Source organism: Accipiter gentilis, chromosome W, assembly GCF_929443795.1.
Source record: "Accipiter gentilis chromosome W, bAccGen1.1, whole genome shotgun sequence".
NCBI lineage: Eukaryota > Metazoa > Chordata > Aves > Accipitriformes > Accipitridae > Astur > Astur gentilis.
In genome coordinates, this window is record NC_064918.1 from 13,658,999 (window position 1) to 13,679,486 (window position 20,488).

At 46.5% G+C, this 20,488-nt stretch overlaps 1 pseudogene; it reads right to left on the bottom strand.

Moving 5' to 3' along the window:
- Positions 1-758: 758 nt before the first annotated feature.
- Positions 759-20,488, bottom strand: part of LOC126035391 (molybdopterin synthase catalytic subunit-like) — a 40,656-nt pseudogene continuing 20,926 nt past the window's right edge.

Sequence of the window (20,488 nt, forward strand, 5' to 3'; positions counted from 1 at the left end):
ACAATTACACAGCCAAAGAAGCTCCTTCAATATTAATCATGTCTAGACATCATTAAGTAGTTACAGGTTTGCATGTTATTGCTAATCCAAGTTTGTTGCTGGTAGAGTATTAGATCTAACTTTGAATCAAGGTCTGTCCATATTTTTTTAATGTAATGGACTTGTAATATCAGCTGCACAGTAAAAATGTTTCTGTGAAACACAGATACTGGAAAGTAACCACTAATAAAAAGTTAATAACTCTGGGGTATAGTTTATTTTCTTCTCTGTCTGTATCAAAATGTTTAATCTACTTCAAGTAGCTTTCATGTTACAAGAATGTCAAAATAGCATAAAGCTTGCAAACTAATTCTTCATTTATATAAAATTAAACTCAGGATTTTAAGATTTTAAAAAAATAATCCAATTGTCCTGTTGTGACCTCCCATGCAGACAGTGAACACAGACTACCAATATAAAGGCGTTAAATCAGTATATATCACAGAGGACTAAATACCTTGCAACCAAGAATTTTAGGGAAGATTGTTTTAAAAACTGACTCCATATTAAAAAGCACAAAGAGATGATTTTAAAGGAAAGTCAAGAACACTTAAAACCCCTACTTATTACTCATTCATTTCATTCAGTCCTAATTAAATTGTTCAGATTGAAATGTGTTTTACAACTGCTTAAAAACATAGATTCTCTGTAAAAACAACTCAAAGCTAAACCACTATGCTCATTAGGAACAGTAACACTTTATTTTAAAAAGAGAACAGTTATTTTTCTGAATTTGCCCAAAAGCATTCCTTGTTTTCTTTCCAAGAATATTCGTCTTCATAAATCTCCTGGAAATATAAACAAAGAATGGGAAATATTGTGGGAGTCTGCTACATACAGCCACAAGCCAGGCCAAACAACTCAACAGCCATCCTGCTGTTATTTACTGATCACAACAGGACTACGCAGCACTTAGCGGGCAAACAGAAAAGAGGACAGCATCCTTACAACATACTGACTTACATATGGGCAGATCCTGAACCTTGGGCTGAACCCCACTAAATTTAGAAGGTCCCATCTATGCTGAAGTCACTTCAGAAAAGAGATCTAGAAGAAATGATGTAAAAACTGTAGAGTACACAGCACTCATGTCTGAAACACTGCCCTTTTTATATGTTAACCTACTGTACCATCATATTTAGGAATGAGAGTATTTAAGTGTATATAAAATGTTGATATTAAAAAAATAAAAATTACAACAATACCCAAAATACAGTAAGTATTACATCTTCAGGACAGACTGAACTACCCAATAGCAGTCCAGTCCTAAGCAGCAAATTCAGCAGGGTTCCGAGCCCCTGATTATTCTTTCTGAGACCACAGAACTCCAGTCTCCTGAAAGAGGTATCAGAAAAGTGGAGCAACATGGAGAACATCACTGTTATCACACACCAAGTTTTGCCTGGGAGAGAAGGCAGAGGTAATGCTCATTACTTGCATGCAATACTGTTGTTATGCACTGAGACTCTTTCGAGACCCGGGCTGGTCTCTCCACACATTGTTGTGTGCCCATACTAGCTTTGGGACCTCTGCACATCCCTTCATTGTGTGCTGTTGCTTAGTGCTTTGTGCTTTCTCAAGGCCACAGGGATGAGGGGAAAAAAGAAAGACAAGAAATGCCAATTTACTTGCAAACTGCAACGCTGTCCAAAGCAGAGCTGACTCAAGGCTCTTCCACAAGCCTGTGCAGAACTGAATTTTTGCCACCCAAAAGAGAGCTCAGGGCTCCTTCACTTTGAGCCCAGTATGGAGTTAAGAGGAAAAGGAGCTGGATGGTACAGGCAAGGGAGGGCCTCCCAGGTGCTCTACCTGCATTAGAGGAAACTCACTGGTGCTAGACATTAGCATCCCATCAGGAGCCACTGCTGCCCATAATGCTTCAGCTCCTTCCCTTAAGAGCAGCAGCAGCCTCCAGCCCAGCTGTCTGGCACAGGCCTAGAACCAAATTTGTCCCAAACATACCTTTTTCCATACTGGGATAGACACTTTTAAGGTGTTGATGCAGCACATTACAGCTTCAAGGGATTCTGCTCTGTGTGGAGAGGAGACTACAATAATTACATTTGCTTCAGTTATTGGAACCACACTAGGGAGAGAAGAGGAACGACAGCAGCTTTAGCTAATGCTTAACATCAAGAGCACCCAAAAGTTGTGGCCATGCCACATCAATATTCTGGCCACATGCTCTCCTGACTCATTCATACTGAGCAAGTGTCAAGCCATGTCCAAAAGATTATACACTTTTTAAAAGAAAGAAAACCACAACCAAAATCAGTACTGGAAGTGAAAATTCCATGCTTTAGAATAAATAAACCCACCAGCCAAAGGCTTTTTTCTTCTATTCTTTTTTTTAAATAAAGTATATGGAATTAAGAGGAGAAAATTGCTAACTTGCAACAATGCATAGGAAACTCACTGGAAGCTGGCTTAATAATGAACAACAATAAGTCAGGAATGGCCAGTTCTTATCTGAAAACCTGAGAAGTCATCTCAGTTTGCGCAAGAATTTGTGAAAGAAGAAATTAAGTGCCTCAAACTATGCAGATTTTACAATGAAACTTAAATTTTGACAAAATCTGATTTCAAATTATGAAGTTTTTCCTGTTTAGTGTGTTGTTTTTTTTCAAAGTTAGTTAATAGAAGTAGCACAACGTTTTGTTTTGCTTCTCACAAGGGTAGTATTCCCAAAACCTGCCTCCCAACCCTCCCTCTATAGTAAGACTCTTCTGGCAAACAGCTCAGAGGAAAATTCTAAGCTTAAATGCTTTGAGCTGCCCTTGACAGAATTGCTCTCTTTGTTGACTATAGAGGAAATCTAAGGAAACTACCCCTCAGAGGCTAACATTACCCTTTGCTATCACCTCCTAAGTTCCTTCTGCTGAGAGAAAAGGAAACAAGCATTTGTAACACACTCTGCAAATTGTCCTGGGTTCGGTTGGGATAGAGTTAATTTTCACAGGAAGCTGGGAGGGAGCACATCCAGGAGAGCTGACCTGAACTAGCCAAGGAGCTATTCCATACCATGTGCCATCATGCTCAGTATATAAATGGGGAGCGGGCTGGGGGGGGAGCTTTTGGTGAGGGAAGTGGTGGAGCGTTGGGTTCTGGGTAGCGAGCAGTTGCACTGTGCATCACTCGTTTTGTATATTTTTTTATTAGTACCATTGCTGTTGTAACTTCTCTCCTTGTGTTGTGCCAGTAAATTGTCCTTATCTCAACCCTCGAGGTTCCAGTTTAGTTGTTTGGGGTTTTTTTTCCTTTCTCCTTTCTGATTCTCCTCCCCATCCCACCGGAGGGGGCAGGGAGGAGTGAGCGAGCAGCTGCGTGGTCCTTTGTTACTGGCTGGGCTGAAACCACAACAGTCCTTTTTGGCGCCCAACATGGGGCTCAAAGGGTTGAGATAACAACAGATCTGGCCAGAACATGTTTAAACAAATTTGTTATATGCATTTCTTATATTAGTTAAATAGTCGCTAGTCACAATGTTGGTTCATTTGTTCACATGGTGGCATCATGTAAGTTCTTATATGCTCTATGTATTCCCTGTGGTTATGTTTATCACCTCTGGGAGAGGGATCAGGATTATCATTACGCTAGACTGGGTAGTGTCGACTTATGAAATAATTACATCACTGGTCATAAGGTTAAGCTGGTATCTGTATGCAGCACTGATATAATTTCCATACTTCAGGCACCTTCTATCGGAATTTACAGGTAATCACACCCAATCCATGGGGAAGTCAAGGGGGGATACTTCCCCCCGCTGTTTGTTCACCTCCCCTTTCTCCTTCTGGCTAATTACAACAGCTTTTGAGAATTTTGAATATCCTTGGCATGCACAAGCCAGCATGCTGTTAGTGATATGTCTCCTGAATATGTTTCAGGTCTTGCTTAGGGCTACAAAAAAGTTTCTTTAAGAATACCACCCAAAGATCTGCCCCAAGGCTGGATATTCATGGGTGGCACGGCATGTGGGAGAACATGGGCAGGTATCTAGACAACTTCTCACCTCCAGAACACCTGCAATACATTGACAACATCATCATATGGGGCAACACAGCAGCAGAAGTTTTTGAGAAAGGGAAGAAAATAATCCAAATCCTTCTGAAGGCTGGTTTTGCCATAAAAGAAAGTAAGGTCAAGGTACTGTTACGGATGCATGACTGACTGTCGTGGTTTTAGCCCAGCTGGTAACAAATGACCACGCAGCTGCTCGCTCACTCCTCCGCCCCCCTCCGGAGGGATGGGGAGGAGAAGGAGGAGAGAAAAGAAAAAGAAACTGGAACCTCGAGGGTTGAGATAAAGGCAGTTTACTGGGACAACACAAAGAAATTACAACAACAACAACGGCACTAATGAAAAAGTATACAGAAAGAGTGATGCACAGTGCAACTGCTCACCACCCAGGACCCAACGCTCCGCCACTTCCCCCAACGAAAAGAGAGACCACCCCCCGGCCCGCTCCCCATTTATATACTGAGCATGATGTCACAGGGTAAAGAATAGCTCCTTGGCTAGTTCAGGTCAGCTGCCCCAGCAATGCCCCCACCTCCCAGGTTCCTGTAAAAATTAACTCTATCCCAGCTGAACCCAGGACATTATCCACCCCTTATTCTATACCATCTACATCATGCCCAGATCTCACATTTTTCCAATCAACCACTACTACTTTCCTTGTCTTATATATTTAAGTATATGGAATCCCCCCCCCCGACCTCGCACACACACACATGGTGTTACTTTAGCCTATGGGCTATCCCTCTAATGTGTTGTCCTGGGTTCAGCTGGGATAGAGTTAATTTTTACAGGAACCTGGGAGCTGTGGGCATAGCCGGGGCAGTTGACCTGAACTAGCCAAGGAGCTATTCCATACCATGTGACATCATGCTCAGTATATAAATGGGGAGCGCGCCAGAGGGTGGTCTCTGTTTTCGGTGGGGGAAGTGGCGGAGCGTCGGGTCCCGGGTAGTGAGCAGTTGCACTGTGCATCACTCTTTTTTGTATACTTTTTCATTAGTGCCGTTGTTGTTGTTGTAATCTCTTTGTGTTTGTCCCAGTAAACTGCCTTTATCTCAGCCCTCGAGGTTCCAGTTTCTTTTTCTTTTCTCTTCCCCGGCTCTTCCCCATCCCACCGGAGGGGGGCGGAGGAGTGAGCGAGCGGCTGCGTGGTCCTTTGTTACCGGCCGGGCTGAAACCACGACAGTCCTTTTTTGGCGCCCAACGTGGGGCAGAAGGGTTGAGATAACGACAGATCTGGCCAGAGCGTGTTGAAACAAATTTGCCAAACGCATTTCTTAGATAAATAGATGTTAGTCACAATGTTGTTTCATTTGTTTACATGGTGGCGTTTTGTAAGCTCTTATATGCTCTATGTATTGCCTGTAGTTGCGTATCTCATCTCTGGGAGAGTGATTGGGATTATCATTTTGCTGTACTGGGCTACGTCGACTTGTGAAATGATTACCTCTCTGGTCATGAGGTTAAGCTGGTATCTGTATGAGGCAGTGATATCATTTCCATACTTTGGGCACCTTCTGTCGGATTTTATTGGTAATTACACCCCATCCATGGGGAAATTAGGGGGGGGGCACTTCCCGCCGTCCGTTCGCCTCCCTTTTCTCCTTCCGACTAATTACAACAGCTTTTGAGAATTTTTAATATCCTTGGGATGCGCAAGCCAGTGTGCTGTTAGTTCTATGCCTCCTGAATATTTTTCAGGACTTGTTTAGGGCTACAAAAAGACTCTTTACGAGTACCATCCAGATATCTGCCCCAAAGCTGGATACTCATGGGTGGCACGGCATGTGGGAGGATATGGGCAGGTATCTAGAGAACTTCTCACCTCCAGTGACTTGGAAGTTCACTGCCAAACAACTACAGAACTCTCATGAAGTGACAGAATATTTGAAAGAAAAATGCTGTGGCTATCGCAGAGACAGACAACTCACTGCACTGTGCTGGGCCCTGGCCAGTATCTACCAAACACTGCTTGATATTAGGCAGCACCCTTAGGGGGAAAAGGGGGAAAAGATGGAAAACAGGACAACATGCACTGTGGCTACCCAGACCCTGACAACAGACACCGTGGCTGCCCCTACCCCGACAACAGGCACCATGGCTGCCCCTACCACGACAACAGGTACCATGGCTGCCCCTACCCCGGTGACAGATACTGCAGCTAAACCAGAGAACCAACCTGTGCCAGTATCAGTCGCCCCTGTACAGAAAAAGAAACACACAAAGAAATCAGTTCGCTTAGTGAGAGATGAAGATGAACCAGGGTCATCGCGAGAACAGGAGGAAGAGGCAGAACCTGAAATAATTACCTGATCTCTATCCCTGAGTGAGTTGCGTGACATGCGAAAAGATTTTAGCCGCCACCCAGGTGAGCACATTGTTACCTGGCTGCTCCGATGCTGGGATAGCGGGGCTAGTAGTGAGGAATTGGAGGGTAAGGAAGCCAAGCAGCTGGGATCTCTGTCTAGGGAAGGGGGCATCGACAAGGTGTTTGGGAGAAAAAAACAAGTCCTCAGCCTCTGGAGGCAACTTCTGTTAGGTGTAAAGGAAAGATACCCCTTCAGGGATGAAGTTACATGTCACCAAGGCAAGTGGACCACCATGGAGAGAGGTATCCAGTACCTGAGAGAATTAGCCATGCTGGGGGTGATTTATAATGATCCAGAAAATGCGCAGTCACCCACAGATCCAGATGAAGTCCAATGCACACAACCCATGTGGCGGAAGTTTCTACGAAGTGCACCACCAACCTATGCCAACTCATTGGCAGTAATGTCCTGGAAAAAAGGCTATGGACAAATGGTGGATGAATTGGCTGTCCAACTCCGGCAATACGAAGGAAGTCTCTATTCCGCCCTTCGGGCCTGTGTCTCAGCTGTAGACGAACTGTCCCGAGAGTTCCAGCAATTCAAAGTGGAAATGTCCTCCTCCTCACCTGTACAGGCCCTCATCGCAGTTTTTGGGAGTAAGCAATACTCTCCTCTGCCCAAGAGAGAGGAGAGAGAAAGTACACACGATGGGCTAACCTGTGGTTTTACCTGCGTGACCATGGAGACGACACGAGGAAGTGGGATGGAAAACCTACCTCAGTCCTGGTTGCATAGGTACAGGAGTTGTGAGAAAAAGGAACCAGAAAAGAGAATTCTTCTTGGAAAACTGCTGCTCCAGTTTCCCGTGAGCAGTCTCCCAGACGCAGTAGATGGGCTGATCTCATTTCTGATCCTCTTGAAGGGACTTCTGATTCACGTGTGAGAAAAGTGAGTAAGGGATATTCTAACCAGGATTAGAGGGGCCCTGCCTCCAGCCAGGTGGAGGAGAAGGACAACCGAGTCTACTGGACAGTGTGGATTCGATGGCCTGGCACATCAGACCCACAGGAATATAAGGCTCTAGTAGACACTGGTGCACAATGCACCCTAATGCCATCTAGTTATAGAGGGGCAGAACCCATCTGTATCTCTGGTGTGACAGGGGGATCCCAAGAGCTAACCGTCTTGGAAGCTGAAATGAGTCTAACCGGAAATGAGTGGCAGAAACACCCCATTGCGACTGGCCCAGAGGCCCCATGCATCCTTGGTATAGATTATCTCAGGAGGGAGTATTTCAAGGACCCAAAAGGGTACCGTTGGGCCTTTGGTATAGCTGCATTGGAGATGGAGGAGATTGAACAGCTGTCTACCCTGCCTGGTCTCTCCCAAGACCCTTCGGTTGTGGGGTTGCTGAAGGTTGAAGAACAACAGGTGCCAATTGCTACCACGACGGTGCACCGGCGACAATATTGCACCAACCGAGACTCCCTGATCCCCATCCATAAGCTGATTTGCCAATTGGAGAGCCAAGGAGTGATCAGCAAGACTCACTCACCCTTTAATAGTCCCATATGGCCCATGCAGAAATCTAATGGGGAATGGAGACTAACAGTAGGTTATCGTGGGCTGAATGAAGTCACGCCACTGCTGAGCGCTGCTGTGCCAGATATGTTAGAGCTTCAATATGAACTGGAATCAAAGGCAGCTAAGTGGTATGCCAGAATTGACATTGCTAATGCATTTTTCTCCATTCCTTTGGCAGCGGAGTGCAAGCCTCAGTTTGCTTTCACTTGGAGGGGCGTCCAGTACACCTGGAATCGACTGCCCCAGGGGTGGAAACACAGCCCCACCATTTGTCATGGACTGATGCAGGCTGCACTAGAAAAAGGTGAAGCTCCAGAGCACCTGCAATATATTGATGACATTATCGTATGGGGCAACACGGCAGAAGAAGTTTTTGAGAAAGGGAAGAAAATAATCCAAATCCTTTTGAAGGCTGGTTTTGCCATAAAAGAAAGTAAGGTCAAGGGACTGGCACAGGAGATCCAGTTCTTAGGAGTAAAATGGCAAGATGGGCGTCATCAGATCCCTGCGGAGGTCATCAACAAAATAGCAGCTATGCCCTCACCGACTAATAAAAAGGAAACACAGGCTTTCTTAGGTGTTGTGGGTTTTTGGAGAATGCATATTCCAAATTACAGTCAAATTGTAAGCCCTCTCTACCAAGTTACTCGGAAGAACGGTTTTAAATGGGGGCCTGAGCAACGATAAGCCTTTGAACAGATTAAGCAGGACATTGCTCACGCAGTAGCTCTTGGGCCAGTCCGGACAGGACAAGATATTAAAAATATGCTCTACACTGCAGCTGGGGAGAATGACCCTACCTGGAGCCTTTGGCAGAAAGCACCTGGGGAGACCTGTGGCCGACCTCTGGGGTTTTGGAGTCGGGGATATCGAGGATCCGAGGCTCGCTATACTCCAACTGAAAAAGAGATCTTGGCAGCATATGAAGGAGTTCGAGCTGCCTCAGAAGTGGATGGTACTGAAACACAGCTCCTCTTAGCACCCTGACTGCCAGCGCTGGTCTGGATGTTCATAGGGAAAGTTTCCTCTACACATCACGCGACTGATGCCATGTGGAGTAAATGGATTGCACTGATTACAGAGCGGGCTCGCATAGGAAACCCCAGTCGCCCAGGAATGTTAGAAGTGATCACGGACTGGCCAGAAGGCAAAGATTTTGGAATGTCCCCAGAGGAAGAGGTGACACGGGCTGAAGAGGCCCCGCTGTATAATAAACTGCCAGAAAATGAGAGGCAATATGCCCTGTTCACTGATGGGTCCTGCCGCATTGTGGGAAAACATCGGAGGTGGAAGGCTGCTGTATGGAGTCCTACACGACTAGTCACAGAAACTGCTGAAGGAGAAGGTGAATTGAGTCAGTTTGCAGAGGTGAAAGCCATCCAGCTAGCGTTAGACATTGATGAAAGAAATGTGTGGCCAGTGCTCTATCTCTATACTGACTCATGGATGGAGGCAAATGCCCTGCAGGGGTGGTTACAGCAATGGAAGCAGAGCAACTGGCAGTGCAGAGGTAATCCCATCTGGGCTGCCGCACTGTGGCAAGATATCGCTGTTCGGATAGAGAAGCTAGTGGTAAAAGTACGTCACGTAGATGCTCATGTACCCAGGAGTCGAGCCGCTGAAGAACATCAAAACAACCAGCAGGCGGATCAAGCCGCCAAGATTGAAGTGGCTCAGGTGGACCTGGACTGGCAACGTAGGGGTGAGTTATTTATGGCTCAGTGGGCCCACGATACCTCAGGCCATCAGGAAAGAGATGCAACATATAGATGGGCTCAACATCGAGGGGTGGACTTGACCATGGACACTATCGCGCAGGTCATCCATGAATGTGAAACGTGCTGCAATTAAGCAGGCCAAGCGGCAAAACCCCTGTCGCATGGAGGGCGATGGCTGAAATATAAACAGTGGGAGGCCTGGCAGATTGACTATATCACACTCCCACGAACACGCCAAGGCAAGTGCCATGTGTTTACAATGGTGGAAGCAACCACTGGATGGCTGGAAACATACCCTGTGTCCCATGCCACTGCCCAGAACACTATCCTGGGCCTTGAAGAGAAAATTTTATGGCAACACTGCACCCCAGAAAGAATCGAGTTGGACAACGGGACTCACTTCCGAAACAACCTCGTAGACACCTGGGCCAAAGAACATGGCATTGAGTGGGTGTATCACATCCCATATCACGCACGGTCCTCCGGAAAAATTGAACGATACAATGGACTGCTGAAAACTACATTGAGAGCGATGGGGGGTGGAACTTTCAAGCATTGGGATACACATTTAACAAAAGCCACCTAGTCAGTTAATACTAGAGGATCCGCTAATCGGGCTGGCCCCGCCCAACCAAGAGTTCCACACACTGTAGAAGGGGATAAAGTCCCTGTAGTGCGCATGAGGAGTATGTTAGGAAAGACAGTCTGGGTTAGTCCGCCCTTAAAAAGAGGCAAACCCATTCAAGTGGTTGTTTTTGCTCAAGGACCTGGGTACACCTGGTGGGTGATGCAGAAGGATGGGGAGGTTCGATGTGTACCTCAGGGAGATTTGATTTTGGGAGAGAATAGCCAGTGAATTGGGCTGTATGATATTTAACTGCTAAATAACCTGCCAATGCATGTCATTGTATCTATAGTGTCTATATGCTATATCAAGTGTATTATTGTGAGAATTACCCAAATAACTACAGGATGGACTTTTGAAACTGAGCCAAGTACAACAGCGATAGAACTTGAACTGGCACCCAGCAATTTCCTCAAGATCAACATCTTTGACCTGCAGACCAAGGGCATGAGCTGCACCAAATATACTAGCCACAGGTTCCAGAGGCAGTGTACAACAACCCAACATCTCACACCATCTCACTCTTATCCTGAAGAACTGTTACAACAGATAGAGCCCCAAAATCGATGGACACATGTCGTGGTTTCAGCGCAGCCGTTAACAAAGGACCACGCAGCTGCTCACTCACTCCTCCGCCCCCCTCCGGTGGGATGGGGAGGAGACAGGGAAGAGAAAAGAAAAAGAAACTGGAACCTTTAGGGTTAAGATAAAGGCAGTTTACTGGGACAAACACAAAGAAATTACAACAACAACAACGGCACTAATGAAAAAATATACAAAGACTAGTGATGCACGGTGCAACTGCTCACCACCCGGGACCCGACGCTCCGCCACTTCCCCCACCGAAAACAGAGACCACCCCCCGGCCCGCTCCCCATTTATATACTGAGCATGATGTCACATGGTATGGAATAGCTCCTTGGCTAGTTCAGGTCAGCTGCCCCGGCTATGTCCCCAGCTCCCAGGTTCCTGTGAAAATTAACTCTATCCCAGCTGAACCCAGGACACTGACCGAATCCAATAGGTGTTAAACCTCAGATTTATTCTTCAGTAAAAAGTTAGTTAGAAGTCCGGTAACATTTTATAAAATCACAGCCTCAATGACGTGAGGAGAATTAATACTACACAGCCAACTCAAGAATCCCCAAGATTTAAAGTAATGGCTCCAAAACATGCATATTACTCACCTAAAAGCTGAGGGCTCTCTCCCTCGAGGAGTTACCTCGGGCGGTGACCCTGACCCAAGGGGGAGTCCCCGACTGCAGACCCGCTGCTCCGAGGAGGACTGCCATCATGTCCTCCAGCAAGACCCCATTTATACCCCTGTCAAATCTGGCCTGTGGTCATTTGATCCATATTGGCCAGGAGGGTCACCTTGGTGTACCTGGCGTGTCTCGATTGCCCAGTTCAAATTTCAAACAGCGTCCTCCAGGGTTTCCTTCCCCTTCTCCCTTCCTGGAGAAGATTCATTTCCTGCTGGCGGGATGGGGGTGGACTGTACTGCCACAATCCACCCTGCAACCACAGTCATGATTCGACTGGTTTCCTTGGAGTGGTGGTACAGTCACCTCTTGCCTCCAAAGTTAAAAGGGGGTGCAGTTTGGTGAATTTGATGCTCATTGTGGGCCATCGTTCCCTTCTGGTCTAGAACTAAAGTGGAATATTGAACACAGTGTATGGACAGTTTTTAAGGCAGTATACTTAATCGTTAGTACAGGCTTCACCACCAAGCGTTTGATAGAATTTATTGCAATATAGATTACAGTAATCATAACTACAAGCATTATTAGAGATTGGAGAAGGCTGGTCACCCACCTCATGAAAGAAAGTCCAAACATATCAAAACTTTTCTCAACCAGTTAGTCCCTGGTGCAGAAGCAATTGCCTCCGTGTCTCTTGCCATATTCTCTCGTTGATTTAGTCTTGAAGCCACATTGACACATTTGGAGTGAATACAGCAGTTGTCCATTGACATGTTCAAAATTTTACATATACCCTTCTCTTTCTTTGGCTTCTAATCCAATACAGTCCAATTTTTGATAGTCATCTTACCAATATGTTATAACTGATAGTTTGAGAGTCCCCAAATTGTCAGATGTAATGTTGGCTAAGGGTGATAGTTGTAAACTCAGTTCTAGAATGCTCTATTGATGTTCCTTGAGTACCATACACAGTTGCCGCCATGGATTTTTAGGGCGTAGTGTAGTACCATTACAACTCCACCCTGTGATCCCATGGGTCAGTTGGAGGATATAGTCACATCTGGTGTTTCATACTGAAATAGCATTTACTGCACTTGGTGACCAACTACAAACAACATGAGTATAACCTCCTCCCCATCCAATCTGAACCTCCAACTATAATTGTTACATTGATCTCATGCGAGCTCAAGGACTCAGGATATATTCATGTCCATCATTTTTGCCACGACATTATCATCCAGATCTTTACCATCCACGCCTGCTACTGTCATCACTGTCAGCAAAACGACTGGAATGACTTGTTCCTTCATGATCCTGCAAGAAAGCACAAACTAGGCCTCGGTCTTAAAACAGGGTCACAGGATTAGAAGTCCGGGATTATCCACTGGGCACTGATGCTCCCATCTAAGACTTCTCAGGCATACAAGCCTCTGGGTTTTGCTAAGGTCATAGGAACAATACCAATGGAGGGCAGCTTGCCCTACCTGTTCCTTGTTGTCCCCACCAAGCAGGATATCATCTATATATTGATATATGTGGACATCTGATGGTACTTCCACAGCATCAAGAAGCTTGGCTAAGGCATTGTGAGCAATAGTGGGGGAGTGCTTATATCCCTGGGGAAGTCGATTAAAAGTGTATTGAGTCCTTTCCCAAGTGAAGGCGAACTGGGGTTTGTCCTCTTCCCTTAGGGGAACCATAAAAAAACCATATCCTTGACATCTAAAGCAGCCATCCATGGGTGGGCCGCAGCCTGTATTGCTGTTATCACTGACGTAATACTTGGGATGGCAGAAGTTAATGGTGGGGTATTACTGTTCAATCTCCTATAATCAATTGTTAGTCACCACCTTCCATCTGATTTACGGCCTGGCCAAACAGGAGAATTATAAGGGGAATGTGTGCGACTGATGATCTCTCTTTTCTCCAGATAATTAATTACTTCCAAAATGCCCCATTTGGCTGCAGCTGGAAGTGGGTATTGAGGGACAGAGGTTACCTTAGATTGCGGTAGTGCAGGAGCAACCTGCAATGTTCTCACATGAATAGCCTCTGCCTCCCTGCCCCCAAAGCTCCACACCCTACCATTGGGTAGGTCCCATTGTCTGCCTGCCAGCACATCAAATCCCAGTATATTTCCCTCATAGGGGCTTAAAGCCACTTCCACAGCTGTCATTCTCTTTTCCCCCGGTAACCAAAGTTGAGTTCGAGCTATGGAGCATTTTCCTGTCACCCCTGTTACTCCTCTAATGTTTATAGCCTTTCTTGATGGCCTAATTCCCAGCTCACTAGCTTGTCGTTCATTTAAAGCACTAATTTGGGCTCCTGTATCGATTAAGAATTCCAAACTTATCTGTTCTTGGCCCACAGGAATGTGTATATAAGGCTCTTTATCAGCAGACCATTCACCACGTAGCAGAGTATTCACCATGTGGATTTTGCGGCCTGAACCCCAAACCGCAGCTCCTAGTTTTTAGCCCATCCAGTTCCTCTCGCAGTGCCACGAAAGGGTCCCGTTTCTCTTCCCGAGGGGGCGGGGTTGCTGGCGCTTCCCTTTGGTCTCTAGCTTTCCCCTCCAGCAATTCCACTCCTGGATGTCGTCAGCGGACTGCCCGTGCAGCACGGCTCGCTCGGGGTGCCCCCAGTGCCGGTGCCTTCTGTCAGAGATCGTCCCTTCCGGGATCATAGTTCCGACCCGATGGCCCCCGAGTTCAAGACCGCTCGGGGCAGGGTTTAAAACCGGCTGGGCGGACCTTCCTGCTGCCCTCTGTGCCACCGCTCGGCTCCGCCCATCCCATCTTGCGCCCGTGAACTACTATGCTGTGCAGTACTTCCGCCCAAGTCATCACATGCACGGGCAGCTTCTGGGGGTTCTGCTGGTTACACTCAATGACCCCCAGAATTCTTTCTCTGAGGGACTCGATGTGTATCTTTAACACATCCAGCAGGTCTCTAATAAAGGGTCTATGGTGGCGGGGGTCCACCGGTGTAGTCATCGGTATCCCTTGCTGCCCTCTATCATACACGGCCTGAACACAGGTGGTTTTTTGCACTCCGTCCGTTAACTCCGACAGTCCCTTTACCCGGATAGTAACAGGTTCTCCTCTCTCCTTGGGGTCCGCACCCCCAGCCCAGTAGGCTACTCGGGATGTTATCGACTGATCACCCGCCGGTCCTTCACTCAGAAACACTCCTGGTCCCCAATAATTTCAGTCTTGGTTTCGCCCAGCTTGCGCAAAAACTTAGCTTGTAACTCGCTGAGTTCCGGTCCCGAACAAGGGGCTGTGCGAATAGTGGTTCGGGGGCTCCCACCGTGCGGACCCGTGTGCCTTTCTGTTTTAATAAGGGGTCGCACGTCCCTTTCCTCCAATTCCACCTTCAGATAATCTATTTCCCCTTGCATTTTAGCAGAATCACTGTAATGAACGGGTTAACTTTGTTCATGAAATCAGGAAGGGGGAAGAGACATATTGAGATTTAGCAGATACCTTGTGTAAGTAACAAGGCTTGCTTAAATGGTGCATAAAGGTCACGGGAAGAGGGCAATGGCTATAACTTACTAGCTAAGGAAGGAAAAGAACAACAACTATAACTTACTAGATAAGGAGGGAAAAGACAACAGCTACAATTTACAAGATAAGGGGATTAATTCTACCAAGACTGTACTTCTCCACATCAAAAGACATTCTACATAAAAAGACACTCGTCCTTAAGAAGATCGACCGAATCTGCCTAGTAACAAACCTGCACGAGTGAAGAAAGAAGAAGCAGGACAAGGCAGAGACTTGCAAGAAAGGGGTGCATGAACTGTATATAAGGAATGTAACTATAACATAAACTTGTGAGATTTTGGCGGAGCACTGTCTCCCTGGCCACCCAGCGCTGTTTTGCTCTCTTATCGCTTGCTAATAAATTCGATCTTTTTATTCACTATAAATTGGCTCCTCCAATTTGTCACGAGCGTCTATAACAATCACTCTTTCGGTTCTGTGCTTGAATCAAGCAGGCACCCAGGAGGGCACACACACTGCCTTTGCCATCTCGAGTACTTCTGTGGCACAGTTCTACTGTCTCCACGACCACCGATGGGTCGGACCACTTCTCCTTTGCCCAGTCCAGACCTGGGGGAGAAGGGCTGCAGCTGTGCCTCCATAATAATTCCTTTATTAACACCATCCTGCCGACTACGCCAATTTAAAATGTTATGGATGCACGACTAACTAAATCCAAAAGGTGTTAAAACACAGAATTATTCGTAAGTAAAAATTATTTAGAAGTCCGGTAACATTTTATAAAACCACAGGCTCAATGACGTGAGGAGAATTAATACTACATGGCCAACTCAAGAATCCCCAAGATTTAAAGTGATGGCTCCAAAACGCGCGTATCACTCACCTAAAAGCTGAGGGTTCTCTCCCTCGAGGAGTTACCTCGAGCAGTGCCCCGGCCCGAGGGGGAGTCCCTGACTGCAGACCGGCTGCTCCGAGGAGGACTGCCATCATGTCCTCCAGCGAGACCCCATTTATACACCTGTTGAATCTGACCTGTGGTCATTTAATCCCTATTGGCCAAGAGGGTCACCTCTGTACCTGGCACATCTCGATTGGCCAGTTCAAATTTCAAATGGCATCTTCCAAGGTTTCCTTCCCCTTCTCCCTTCCTGGAGAAGTTTCGTTTCCTGCTGGCAGGATGGGGGGGAGTATACGGCCACAAGGACCTGCATGGGAGATCCAGTTTTTAGGAATAAAATGGCAAAAAGGGCGTCGTCAGATCCCTATGCATGTGATCAACAAAATAGCAGCTATGTCTTCACCGACTAATAAAAAGGAAACACAGGCCTTCTTAGGAGTTCTGGGTTTTTGGAGAATGCATGTTCCAAATTACAGTCTGATTGTAAGCCCTCTCTATCAAGTGACCCAGAAGAAGAATGATTTTAAATGGGGCCCTGAAAAACGACAAGCCTTTGAACAGATTAAGGGGAAGATTGCCCATGCAGTAGTCCTTGGGCCTGTCCGGGCAGGACAAGATGTTAAAAACGTGCTCTATACTGCAGCTGGAGAGAATGGCGCTACCTGGAGCCTTTGGCAGAAAGCACCTGGGGAGACCCGAGGCCGAACCCTGGTCTTTTGGAGTCGGGGATATCGAGGATCCGAGGCTCGCTATACTCCAACTGAAAAAGAGATCTTGGCAGCATATGAAGGAGTTCGAGCCGCCTCAGAAGTGGTTGGTACTGAAACACAGCTCCTCTTAGCACCCCGACTGCCAGTGCTGGGCTGGATGTTCAAAGGGAGGGTCTGCTCTACACATCACGCGACTGATGCCACGTGGAGTAAGTGGGTCGCACTGATCACACAATGGGCTCGCATAGGAAACCCCAGTCGCCCAGGAATTGTGGAAGTGATCATGGACTGGCCAGAAGGCAAAGGTTTTGGAATGTCATCAGAGGAGGAGGTGACACGGGCTGAAGAAGCCCCACTGTATAATAAACTGCCAGAAAATGAGAGGCAATATGCCCTGTTCACTGATGGGTCCTGTTGCATTGTGGGAAAACATCGGAGGTGGAAGGCTGCTGTATGGAGTCCTACACTAGTCGCAGAAACTGCTGAAGGAGAAGGTGAATTGAGTCAGTTTGCAGAGGTGAAAGCCATCCAGCTAGTGTTAGACATTGCTGAAAGAGAAAAGTGGCCAGTGCTCTATCTCTATACTGACTCATGGATGTCGGCAAATGCCCTGCAGGGGTGGTTACAGCAATGGAAGCAGAGCAACTGGCAGCGCAGAGGTAAACCCATTTGGGCTGCCGCACTGTGGCAAAATATTACATTCTGGCTAGTGAATCTGGTTGTAAAAGTACATGAGATAGATGCTCATGTACCCAAGAGTCAGGCCACTGAAGAACATCAAAACAACCAGCAGGAGGATCAGGCTGCCAAGATTGAAGTGTCTCAGGTGTACCTGGACTGGCAATGTAGGGGTGAATTATTTGTAGCTCAGTGGGCCCACGATACCTCAGGCCATCAGGAAAGAGATGCAACATATTGATGGGCTCGTGATTGATGGGCGGACTTGACCATGGACACTATCGCACAGGTCATCCATGAATGTGAAACATGTGCTGCAATCAAGCAAGCCAAGCAGTTAAAGGCCCTGTGGTATGGAGAGCGATGGCTGAAATATAAATATGGGGAAGCCTGGCAAATTGACTGTCACACTCCCAGAAACTTACCAAGGCAAGCGCCATGTGCTTACAATGGTGGAAGCAACCACTGGATGGCTGGAAACATATCCCATGCCCCATGCCACTGCCCAGAACACTATCCTGGGCCTTGAAAAGCAGGTCTTGTGGTGACATGGCATCCCAGAAAGAATTGAGTTGGATAACGGGACTCGCTTCCGAAACAGCCTCATAGACACCTGGGCCAAAGAACATGGCACTGAGTGGGTGTATCACATCACCTATTATGCACCGGTTTCTAGAAAAATCAAACGATACAATGGACTGCTAAAAACTACACTGAGAGCAATGGGGGGTGGGACATTCAAGCCACCTAGTTACTTAACACTATAGGTTATGCCAGTTGGGCTGGCTCCGCCCAACCAAGACTTCCACATACTGTAGAAGGAGATAAAGTCCCTGTAGTGTGCATGAAGACTATGTTAGGGAAGACAGTCTGGGTTAGTCCTGCCCCGGGCAGAGACAAAGCACTCCACGGGATTACTTTTGCTCAAGGACCTGGGTGTACTTGGTGGGTGATGCAGAAGGATGGGAAGCCCCATGTGTACCTTGAGGGGATTTGATTTTGGGAGAGAATAGCCAGTGAATTAGGCTGTATGTTAACTGCTAAATAACCTGCCAATGTATGTCATTACATCTATAGTGGCTATATGCCATATCAAGGGTATTACAGTAAGAATTACCCGAATGACTGAAGGATGGACTTTGAAACTGAGCCAAGTGCAACAGTGATGGAACTTGAACTGGTGCCCAGCAATTTCCTCAAGATCAACATCTTCATCCTGCAGACCAAGGGCATGGGTTGCACCAAATATACCAGCCGCAAGCTCTGGTGGCAGCATGCAACAATCCAACACCTCCCACAATCTCTCCTATCCTGAAGGACTGTTACAACAGATGGAGCCCCAAAGCCATGGATTAAATAAACTCAACAGACACGTTAGAGTGATGGCCCATAGACTAAGGGAATGCTATTTGTGTGTGTGTGTAGGTGTGTATATATTTATATATGTCAAAGACAAGGAAAGTGGTGGTGATTAATTGGAAAGTGTAGGATCTGAGCATGATGTAGATGGTATAGAATAAGGGGTGGATAATGTCCTGGGTTCAGCTGGGATAGAGTTAATTTTCACAGGAACCTGGGAGGGGCGGCACAGCCAGAAGAGCTGACCTGAACTAGCCAAGGAGCTATTCCATACCATGTGATATCATGCTCAGTATATAAATGGGGAGAGAGCTGGGGGGTGGGCTCTCTCTCTCTCTCTCTCTGGGAAGTGGCAGAGCGTTGGGTTCCGGGTGATGAGCAGTTGCACTGTGCATCACTCGTTTTGTATATTCTTTTATTAGTACTGTTGTTGTTGTAAATTTGTTGCAGAGGATCCACAGGGGAAATCACGCACAGACCAATGTGATCAAGTGAAGCCCATTTACTACAACTTTTAGCACAGTTATATACCTTATGTGCTTGTGCACACACCTTATAAAATACTCTAATTGGTACAATACCCCGGTTCACGCGACACTATCTTAACCTCTATTGGCTGTGCAAGCTTCTTCACGAGGTGTCCAGCAGTTACTTATCTCATTCTTCAGCATCCAGGAGTTGCTTGTCAGGCTCTTCTTATCTTCCTTTTTCCCAGCGTACAAGGACAGAGCGTCCTTGTCTGCTCCAGCACTTTGTAAACTTATGCTTCGTTCCCACCTAATGGCTGGATTGCTCAGATGCCCTCGTCCAGGCAAGAAATCCTCAACAATTCCCCTTCTTGTTTTTGAGCAATCTAGGCTTGCTTAATAACTTGGGATGCCATTTTTTCTTAACAAGCTGAACAAGGTAAAATTATTACAATAGCTAAAATCACAATAACTACAACAATGCCCATAATTCTTTGAGCCAACTCGTTAACCCTAATGACCCAAACCATGAGGACTATGAGGAAGATGAACCATCCATACATTCTTGTGCCATCTTGCTCTGCGAACTCAGCCCAGCAATCGGTAGGTGCCAGCTTTCCGTGGGCATCCCCACAGAGGCAACAATGGCCTCAACGTACACCAGCCCGATGCTCTTCGGAAAATCCCGGTATTTATACATTTGCAGAGGAACGGGTTTTAGCACACGTGGCCAGCGGGTGCCAAAAGTCGGCCTCGGTTGCAATCTATGACGCATGCGTGTAGGGTTTAGGGATTAATCCGTGCGGGGCCCGGACGACGGAACACCAATGTGATGATTAAAGTCGCCAGTTTATTGAGCTTAGCTAATCATTTTTATACAATTCTCTAAGTTGGTGAGAGACTTTGATTGGCTACTACATGCAAGCACTTGGTGTCCACACGCACAAGCATAAGCGGTGATTGGTTACATCGGTACTGTCCACGCGCACAAACATAAGACATAATTGGTTGTGTTAATTAGAGCATACAAGACTTGTCTTAGTCCAATTGGTCAAGATAAGCCCCTGAATTGAGGTTGTTTGTGCCAAGTTCCCTTTATCATGGAATGTGCACCTGTGTTTTCCTAATTGGGATCTTTCTTCTTCTATCTTCTTATTTATTCTGTTCAAGGCCTTCTAAAGGCGCCTGGAACAATCTTGTGACCATGAGCTATTTTCAGGTCCAATAACTAACTTCCATATAACTGAACCCTACATCTCCCCCTCTCTCGCTTTTTTTTTTTTTTTTTTTGAATAGCATATTGCTGCCTTGTTCCGCAAACTTAGCCCAGCAATCAGTAGGTGTCAGTTTTATGTGGGTGTCCCTACAGA